The following is a 10,896-nucleotide window of genomic DNA, read 5'->3' on the forward strand; positions in this document are numbered from 1 at the left end:
GGATTGTAGAGCACCCCCTTCCCTCGCATTATTTTCCAACCAAGGAAGGGCAAAGAGAACTGCATGGGAGAGGGGAGACAGGCGAGATCAAAGGGAGTGAGGCAATGAGCAAAGACTTCCCTGTCAGGGAGGTGCTCCAGTGGTACTTGATTCTCACCTTTTTTTCCCTCGTGGTTCTTTGTTTTTATCTTTCTCCCTCCAGGCTCTTGTTCTTTACAATCTTTTTCTTATGGGTGGATGCCATAGTCTTGGCTCCTCCTTCCTTTTCAGGTCTAGCGGTACCCTCTTCACTTTCTCCAACTCAGTATCTGCCACTCAGATAAAATGTAATGGGAGAGAGAACACGAATTTAGAGCCTACCAAACCCTTTGGCACCGACTGCCTGGGCTCCCCCCTTGAATGCTTTCCACTTCCCTTAAAGCCTTTGCTTCTAAGGCCTAAGGTCGGGAGGGTGGGGGTGAGGAGGTGGGGGTGGAGTTTTCCATTCCCCTCAATGCTTTCCACCTCTCAATGGCTATGTTTCTCCCTTCCTGCCCCACCTCCAAATTTTCCAACCCCTTCTTCCCCACCATGGTCTCCCCATTTTCCCCCTCACAGCTCTTTAGCACACAAGTCTTAACTTTGCTCCCAGTTTTCCAAAGCCTTCTCCCCGTCAGCACCCCCTTTCCCCTCCCCTTTGTCTTTTTCATTTCTTCCTTAGCAAGCCTCCTTAGCTTCTTCCTCTCCCAGCACCCCAGTTTTTCAGAGCCTTTCCCCCACTACCAAAGTCTCTTCTTTAGCACACAAACTTCAGCTTCTTTTCCCCAGAGGCCCCAGGGCTTCTTTCCCAGGTGGGTGGTGGCCTGCCAGTAGAGGGTGATTATTTCCTTGAACATTAAAAACAGCATTAATTTAGGAAAATCACTTTGGCAGATGGGTGGAGCTAGGATTAGGAAGCTATTGCAATAGTCCAAAGTGCTGGGGGTCTGAGCCATAGTAGTGGTCTGTGATTAGAGAGAAGGGAACGGGAAAGATGTTGTGAAGGTAGAATCGACAATTCTTAGCAACTGATAGGATGGGGGGGGGCAGGGCAGGGATGTGAGTGACGAGCCAAAGATTACTGATGTGAAGTTACCTGAGGGATGGTGAGGCTTTGGACGGAAATAAGGAAGTCTGGTAGAGGGGTGGGCATGTAGGTAAAGAGAATGAGCTCTGTTTTGGACACGTTCAGATGCAGATGTTTCCTGGACATTCAGTTGGACACGTCTAGTAGGCAGTTGGTGATATGGGAACTGAGCCTGGGGGACAGACTGGGGCTGGTAGTCTAGAACTTGAGTCATCTACATAAAGGTGATAATAGAAACAGACACAGTCCCCAAGAGGAAGGAAGCGGGCCAGAACCCGTGCTCTAGAACCCCAAGTTCTGGGTTTTGTTGACTGCTTTTTCAACAAAGTTTTTTTTTTTGGGGGGGGGGGAGAAACAATCAAATTTGCTTCATTTTGCCCAGTGGTGTACTGGTAAATGTTTAACAACCAGCTCTCAAACAAAAATCCAAGCCCTGTATTCATGACATACTCTTAAATGTAATCTGCCTCACTGATGTTTCTCCACCGCTTTCTTATGTCGAGACAATCAACTTGTCTCCCCGATTACATCAAGGTCAGCGATCTCGTCTTTGATCTCTCTTTGCACTCCACTTCGCACAGTACCTGATACTAGCAGGCACTTAATGCATGCTTACTGAATGATTATCACCTAAAATCAAGATCTCATTTGTAGCATTTGCCAATTTCTGAGGTGTAAACGCTCACACTAAAAATTTCATAGTCAGTTCTCACAAGCCAGTGGGAGCTGGCTCCTGCATACCCCTGACCACAGCCCCTAACCACATTCTTCCCTGGGAATACTAATTTAGAGGGCCTAGATCTCTACAAATGTGAGCTAAAAGGGTTCTCAGCTCTGGTACAAGCACTCAAGCTAACTAGATCAGATACAGAATGGACTTTATTTCAACGTGGAGAAAGAGTGCGAACGCTTCCCCTTCCTAGGACTCATAGAAACCCCAAAGTATTAAGACAAGACTCCTTTCCTCTCCACCCCACCCCACCCCTATTTTCTCCCAAGACCCTGGTGCCATCCTAACGTTAACACTTTCTTGAAAGGGAAAGTCACTTTTCCAAAGAGGCAAGCTCTAGCCCCTTTGTGAAGTCCACCTCTCCCCAGGGACCTAAGGAATCCTCCACACTTTTAGTGTCACCTTATTGTTGAGACATCTCCAGATGTCCAACTGTTCAGAATTGCTTAAAAAATCAGCTCTATTCCCGTCACATCTGCACGGTTTGAATGAATGAAAAAACTTTTATTAAACCCTTACTATGTGCCAGGCATTTTGCCATGCACAAGGGATACAAATACAGGCAAGAGCACTAGTCCCTGCCCTTAAGGAGTTTATGATCTGGTAGAAGACAGCATATATAGGTGACTAGGGAGGAGCCCCAATTAATTGGACAAAATTTTCCACAAACACAATGAATAAGAAAGGAAGTGGTCAACTTATTATCAAATATCTCTGATAAAGGTCTGGTATCCGAGTTATATAGACAACTAACAGAAAGATATAAAAACAAAAGCCATTTCCCAATAGACAGATGGTCAAAGGATATGAACAGTTCTCAAAAGAACTACAAACTACTGACAACCATATAAAAGAACAATCTAAATTACTAATAATTAGAGAAATGCAAATCAAAACAACCCAGCCAATTGCTAAAGATGACAAAAGTTGGAGATAGCGTTGGAAGGGTTATGGGAAGATAGGCATAGTGTGGGAATGAACCCTGGTGCATTGTTGGTGGAGCTGTGAATTAGAACTACCATGTGTTCAAAAAAAATTGGAATTAGAAAAATAAATTGACTAAAATGTACATACTTTTTAGCCTAGAGATTCCACTGCTTGTAATCTATGGCAAGGAAGTAACTGACAGAAAGGTCCACATACACCAAAACATTTATAGCAGCACTTTTTGTCATAGCAAAGAAATGGTTTAAAAAAAAAAAAGATGGTCATTATGGGAAAGGCTGAACAAATTGTGGTACATGAAAGTAATCTAATATTATTACTATGCTGTAAGAAATGATGTGTGTGATGAATACAAAGAAGCCTGGAAAAGCTTATATAAAACAATGTAGAAGGAAATAAGGAAAGCTAAGAAAACAATAGTCTCAGTGGCTACAAAAATGTAAAAGGAAAGAAGCATGCCCCCCCCACAATCAAAGATAAATCCTGTGAAATCGTAATTATAAAGTACAAGCTTTGACCTCAAAGAAGAGAAAAGAGACCCTTCCTCACCCCCCTGCCATGTAATATCAAATTTTTCTGATATAGCGGATGGTTTTGCTGATTTCCCCCTCTACTTCCTCTTTTTCTTTTCTTTTGTTTTTCTTTTTAATTCTTTGTGTGTGCGTGGGGGGGGGGGCAGAGCTATCGAGGGTGTTCTAGGCAGAATAAAAACAAAGGAGACCAATACAAATCTACTTCTACAAACTGACTGAACTCGCTAAGGTGGACAAAGTGAGGGTTCTCCTCCACTCTGTGGCTTGGTTTTTGGCTGCCCCTCAGCTGCTGGCACCATGTCCTTACTCCTCTGTGTTTCAGAAGCTCCAAGAGAATGGCCCTTTTCTTTGGGAGGCTTGGTCCAGGAATGCTTCCTGGCTGCTGCCATCTCCTCTTCTGGGGCCATGTTGTTCCTGCCACAGCCTCTCCATGGCTGCCATCTCGAGGGGCTGAGAGGTTCCCCAGGGTGCTGTGAACATGCACAGACTTCCCTCCCCAAGGATGGAGGCTTGCCCTGGCTGTGTGTGCTCAGCTCAGCTCAGCTCAGCTCAGCTCAGCTCAGCTCAGCTCAGCTCACTCTTGTCTGGTTCAGCTACCTTTTATGGACCCAAGCTAAGGCTCAGATCAAGAGAAACCTGACCCAATCAAACCAGGCCTCAAACATCCTCATGGGGATGTTTACACTGACCCTTTAACTTGTTCACACCCTACCTAGAACACTCTATGTAGACATACTGCATAGACATACAATACACACACACACACACACACACACACACACACGCACAGTCATACATACAGAGATATACACACACCTCCCATAGAACATTCTACATAGACATACAACACACACATATACACACTACATAGAACATACTCAGCCAGAAGATCTGAGAGAATGTCAGCCCTGGAAGGGACTTTAGAAAATTTCCAGTCCAACCTTCTCATTTTACATATGGGGAAACTGAGGACTCTGAGGTGCAGAGAGGGGAAAGGACTTGCCCAAAGCCATTGTGGCTAACTAAGAGGCTAAACCCCTGGCTTAGTGCTTAGTCCACTGCTCTTCCCTGCTTCCCTCCCTAATAGACTTCATGTCGTTCAAAGTTGATTCAGGAAGCCCAACATCTCAGAATTTACCTATGAGAGCAACTAGGTGGCTCAGTAGATAGAGAGCTGGGCCTGCAGTCAGGAAGACCTGAGTTCAAATGTGGTTTCAGAATGGCTGTGTGACACTGGGCAAGTCATTTAACCTCTGTCTACTTTAATCCATTGGAGAAGGAAATGGCAAACCAATCCAGAATCTTTGCCAAGAAAACCCCATGGGCAGCATTGGCGAGCTACGGTCCATAGGGCCACGAAGAGTGGGGCATGGCTGAACGACTCGACAACAACAGCAACAACAACATGCATATTGGGGGCTGATTCCAAGGGGCCTGGTGAACTGACTGCCGCCTGCAAACCACATCATCGCTTGAGGCATTTTGTAGACAGATCTGCCAAGAGGTACAGAGTCCACTCTATATGTGAAAGGGGATAGCATTTTTCAAGATTTGTTCACTGAAGAGTCAGCACTGGAATCCTAGATGACAGCAGTTGCAGAGAGTTGTGCAGTATTGGATACCCCAGGTCAATGCAAGGCCAAGCACACAGACCAGCGAGAGCACAAACAAAATAGCAGGGGTCAGAGATGAGGCAACAGATGAGAACAAAAGAGCAACAGAGACCAGGAGGCAGTGCCGAGCAACCAAGTCTCAGCAAATCCTGAGGGACATCGCTAAGGAAACGGAAGAGCAAAGGGGAGGCCCTAATCCTCCAAATACATTTCTTGAAATCTGAATGAATTTCTGCCTGGGGCTCAGAGTTTTGATATTGTTCCTATCGAGCGAGGGGCCAATCCCAGCATGACTTGTCTGGCGCTCTCCGGAGAGGAAAAAAGCATCAAGTTACCTGATGAGAATGAAGAAGCAAGTGGTATAGGCAGCTTGTGACAAGTGGGCTCCTAGTGCCAATGAGAATCCGAAGGAGGTCGGGATGGGCGCCATAGCGCTTTCTATAAGATGGCATAGTCTCTTTGACAGTAAAAGCTTTTATTCTGTGTTTATAAGTGAGGAGGCTAATAAAAGTTATTGAAATTACATGTCATAAAAAAACTCCCAAATCTCCAGAGATCTAATGAAAGTCCACATAGGCATACAGTGTTTCCTCCTCCATTCAGGCTCAGTTCTCTGTTCATAGAACTTGCAAATCCTCATTTCAACCCACTTCTCAATACACTTATGGCCCCCTATGGGCTTCGTGTCAGAACATATAACCTGATCCAGGAGGGACGACATGTCTCTCCAAATCTCTCCTACTTATGTTACCACCCAGGGAATCTCTTAGACTCATTTTGTTTCAGTCCCTTAGTGGACAGTCATTTAGTGAGTACTTACTGTGTGCCAGGCACTGTGCTAAGTGCTGGGGGTATGAAGAAAGGGGAAAACATGATGCCCTGTCCTCCAGGAGTTCACATGCTATCAGATTGGGGCAAGTGGACACATAGATATATAAGAATCTCTATGGAATAAGAGTGAAAAATACAAGGTAGTTTCAGGATGGGGAAAAACCCTAGTATCTGTGAGGGGGATCAGGAAAAGTTTCATAAAGAAAATTGTTCTTGAACTGAATATCAAAGGAAAGTGGGGGTTTTAAGAGGCAGTAGCTGTGGGGAGGGGAGGAGGAGATTTTCGTTGTAGCAGAGAACTGGAAAAAGGATGTCTGCCACATTGTGGTCCATTAACGTAAGAAATGACAAATAAGCTGACTACGAAGAAGCACGGAAAGATCTCCAAGAAACCAAAGGTAGAACTGCATGGAAGCAAACAGACTCAGGAAACCGAGACACACAATGGCAAGAATGCCAACTACGAAATCATGCAAAATGAAGACTAGGATATTGTCAAGATGCATCGGCAAGATTAGAGAGAATGGATGGCAATGGGGAGTGTGTGAGAGGGTTGGGAGCCTGGTGACTGGGAGGATGGTAGGGAAATTCTGAAAAGCGCAGGATTTGGAGGAAAGAGAATCAGTTCTAATTTGGACATGGTAAGTTTGTGATGCCATAGGACATCCAATTCTAGGTGTCCAAAGACAGTTGGTGATACAGGATTGGTGGTCAGAAGAAACACTGGGGCTGGATAAATAGATAAACAGATGATCTGCATAGAGATGATAGTTGAACCCAGGGAAGTTTATGAGCTCACCAAGGAAAACAGTATAGAGGTAAAAGAGAAAAAGGAGCTGAACACATATAGAGGTGGGGGGGGGGAGAGAGCCACCTACACTTAGTGGGCATGACCTAGATGTGAATCAGCGAGGAGACTGAGACAAGTGGGAGGAGAAAGAGGAGTGAGAAGTGTCACAAAAATCACCCTAGCTAGCCTTGTCTCTAGGTCAGGAGTGGGGAATCTGCAGCCTTGAGGCTGCCCCTGGCTTTCGAGATCCTTAAGTGTGGCCTTTTCTTTTGTTCTATAATATTTGGATTCAGTCAAAAGGGGGAACGGCTGCAGATGTTTTGAGCAGGGGAGTGACATGGTCAGACTTGTGTTTTAGGACAGCAGCTGTGTGGAGGTAATGGGAGAGGAAAGAGACTAAAAGCAGGCAGACCAATCAGAGTAGTCCAGACAAGAGGTCACAAGCCCTTGAGCTAGGGTTCTGGCCATGTGAATGGAGAGAAGGGCAGATGTGAGAGATATTGGGGAGGCAGAATCAACAGGACGTAGCCATTTACTGGATGAGGAGGGGAAATAATCCAGGATGGTCCCAAAGTTACTAATCTGAGGGACCAGAAACAAGAGAAACGAGGAAGTTTGGAGAAGGCATATTAGAGGACCTCCTAAACTCTGACTACTGGGATTCATTTCCTAGTGTCTGGTTGGTGGTTTCTGTGGTCCTGCTTACCATGTGTATACAGCATGCCTGCTCCCATACATCTGGTAACCTCAAGTGCCACACTTCCACTGGGGGATGCCAATGAATTGATCCATCTGGTTAGAGGATCTATATGGGCACGTGCCCATGGATGTATCCATGTGCACACACACACTGATACCTAGATATATTTGTTACCATCATGGCATGGTGTATTTCAAGCTGGAAAGGCTCTCAGAGGTCACTGAGTCCAGGAATCTTACTGAAGAGTTTCCTGTATTGGATGACAAAGTCTTATCTCCCTCACCCAATGACTGTGCTCAACCATTCCAAAGCACAGAACTGGAAGTGGCAATCACAGGTCATGCCTTCCTCCTTGTTAATCATCAAAAGAGTAAAGAGTATCTCTATGATGCAGCAGAGACAAGAATGTTCCTGGACAAAGGGGGCAATTTGGGAAGCTCCTGTGGGAGCTGCTTGCCCACCATCCCAAACCTAAGGCAGACTTGGAGGGGCCCCATATCCCACCTCTTGTGGGCTGTAAAGAATATATGATATGAACAGACAGTTCTCAGATGAAGAAATTAAAGCTATCTATAGTCATATAAAAAAAATGCTCTAAATCACTATTGATTAGCAAAATACAAATCAAAACAACTCTGAGGTACCACATCACACCTATCAGATTGGCCAACATGACAAAACAGGAAAATGACAAATGTTGGAGAAGATGTGGGAAAATCGGAACACTAATGCATTGTTGGAATTGTGAACTGATCCAACCATTCTGGAGAGCAATTTGGAACTATGCCCAAAGGGCGATAAAACTGTGCATACCCTTTGACCCAGCAATAGCACTTCTAGGGCTGTATTCCAAAGAGATCATAAAGATGGGAAAAGGACCCACATGTACAAAAAATATTTATAGCAGCTCTTTTTGTGGTGGCCAAGAACTGGAAATTGAGGGGATGCTCATCAGTTGGGGAATGGCTGAACAATCTGTGGCATATGAATATAATGGAATACTATTGTGCTATAAGAAATGATGAGCAGGCAGACTTCAGAAAAACCTGGAAAGACTTACATGAACTGATGCCGAGTGAAGCGAGCAGAACCAGGAGAACATTGTACACAGTAACAGTCACATTGTGCGATGACTGACTTTGACAGACTCATCTCTTCTCAGCAATGCAAGAGACAATTCCCAATTCCCAAAGGCTCATGATGGAAAATTCTATCCACATCCAGAGAAAGAACTATGGGGTTTGTATGCAGATGGAAGCAGACTATTCTCTCTCTCTTTTTTTGTTTCTTCTTTCTCGTGGTTTTCCCCTTTGGTTCTTATTCTTCTTTCATAACATGACTAATGTGGAAATATGTTTAATATGATTGTACATGTAGAGCCTATATCAGATTGCAAGCCATCTTGGGAAGGGGGGAGGAGAGAAGAGGGGGGAGAAAATTTAGAACTCAAAATTTTATAGAAGTGAATGTTGAAAACTAAAATGAAAGAAAGAAAAAGAAAGAAAGAATAGCGTTTAAAAATCTCCTTTGGATCTAAGCCTTGCGAGTGACTTTCCTTCTTTTTCCCTTCCCCAGTCTGGATGCTGAGTTACCACATAATCATTCACGCCAAGAGGCTCTGGCTGCCAAATGTAGGAATTAAAATGGGTGAGAGACACTGCTCAAGACCCATCACTTTAAAACTCCTTGGACTCAGAGAAAACTCTCATTCAATTACTCCAATGAGTGGCCCTAATTTAAGGAGCAGGCTTCCAAGGCAAGCTAGCAAGGTCTTCCTGGGGCATTTGGAGTCTGTTATGCAGAGTGGCCCTCTAGGACACAAACAGAACAGGTCCACTTGGTTGCTTCCTCTTTCTGGAGAACTCAAACACATATGAGAAGCATCACAAGCAGATCTCCTAAATTCCAGAGGCAAGGGAGCAGAAGCATAGCTCGCCCTTGGTTGTTATTATTTCTGTGAGCAGGAGATTTTTCCATTTTTCCACTAGAAGTGAATGGGCTAAGAGGGCAACATGGCATTACTCACTTTGGAGTCAGGAGACCCTGGGCTCAAGTCCTTCCTCTGATAAACAGTGGCCGAGTGACCCTGGGCAAGTCTCCTACACCCTCTGTGCCTCAGGCATGACTCTTAGACTCTAAGCTGCTGAGCTGATCTCTCAGTATAGGGGGTTCCCCTACAGCACTAAAATCACAGGGCCCATCCCGGGCCAAACCAGAGGAAGCAAGCATCCCATTAGGGCAGCCTTGGAGACGATCGCTTGGTATGATTTTCATTCAAAAGATGCCCCAGCATCAGTTCTGATTTCAGCTGACGCTTCATTGCTGGACCCCTGTGGAGCCCAGAGCTAGAGGAACACAATTTATTAAAAGAAGAAATAAAGAGTTGGGAGAAAGAATTAGAAGGACAGAAGAAGAGAAAACTTGGAACGCAGTCCAATGGCCATTAGAAGGCCTTGTTCTAAGTGTGTGGTTTCCCCGCCCTTTCTCTGCCCAGCCTTCAGCTTGTAAAACCCTTCTTGGAGCAACTATGGCCTTGGAAAGCGCTGCCTGTACCCTCTTGAGTCCTTCAAAGGGCACTTGTGAACTTTTAATTAGTCCTTTTAGAGTTGATAAGGACCTTAGAGGCTACTGAATCCAACCCTGTCATTTGGCAGATGGCAGACTTGCCAAAGGTTTCTGAGCAGCCCTGGAAATGACCGTGTTTGGAATCACAGGTGGAGGAAAGTCGCCCACCGAGAGTGCAGTTTGTCAGCTGGTCGTTTGAGAAGTCTTGGGGAGCACCAAAAAAAGCATTTATTCCAGTTACTGAGGGGAGCTTAGCAGACCTGCGGGAAGCAGAAAGCCCTCAATTACTGTATAGTCATTGGCTAAAAGCAGGCAACCTGTCTGAGCTTAGGGTGGGGCCCATCTAACTCAGGCAGGGGCCCTGCATTTTTCTGTGATTCCTGCCAGTTGCAAGGTCAGGTTGCCGTCTGCTTACTGAAGCTGCCTTGTGGTTGGTGGGGAAGCTGTACAATAGGGACATTTCAGGCAAATCCACAACAGCCTGCCATCTTCTGGGAACATTTGGCACCTACCTCCAACCAGCACCCAGCAACTGGTTCCCCTTGACCACAGATTTATTTGTATGGAAAAACACACTGGGTATTTGCTATGGATATGCAGTACATAGCGCCTAATTAGTACCTCAGGGTAGGTTGTTTGTAAACAGAAATCAATAAGGGCCACGCACAATATCCCCAATAGTATTGGCTCTGCTCTCTGCGGGGCCAAGGATTCAGGCAGGAACGAAGTGCACCCTGGATGCAGACTCCAAATGCAACTGGATCCCCAAAGATGGACCACCGCTTGAGACTTGGGATCAGAGATATCAGAGCTGGGAGGGACCTCAGAAGCCATGTTTGCCCAACCCCCTCCTTTTACAGAGGAGGAGACTGAGGCTCAGAGAGGGGAAGGGCCTTGCACAAGGTCACATAGGTAATAAGTACCGAGGCTGGGACCTGAACCAAGATCCAGTGGAGCCAACCTCGGTACATTTTGTCAGCATCGTGTTACCAACACACTGGAGGAAAAGAACAATGAGAAATGATCTCTTCCAAGGGGGTTGGGGACAGACGGGCTGAGAAGACCTGGCATTTTGAGAAGTGGG

This window comes from Vombatus ursinus, unplaced genomic scaffold (genome assembly GCF_900497805.2).
Source record: "Vombatus ursinus unplaced genomic scaffold, bare-nosed wombat genome assembly UNPS02004337.1, whole genome shotgun sequence".
NCBI lineage: Eukaryota > Metazoa > Chordata > Mammalia > Diprotodontia > Vombatidae > Vombatus > Vombatus ursinus.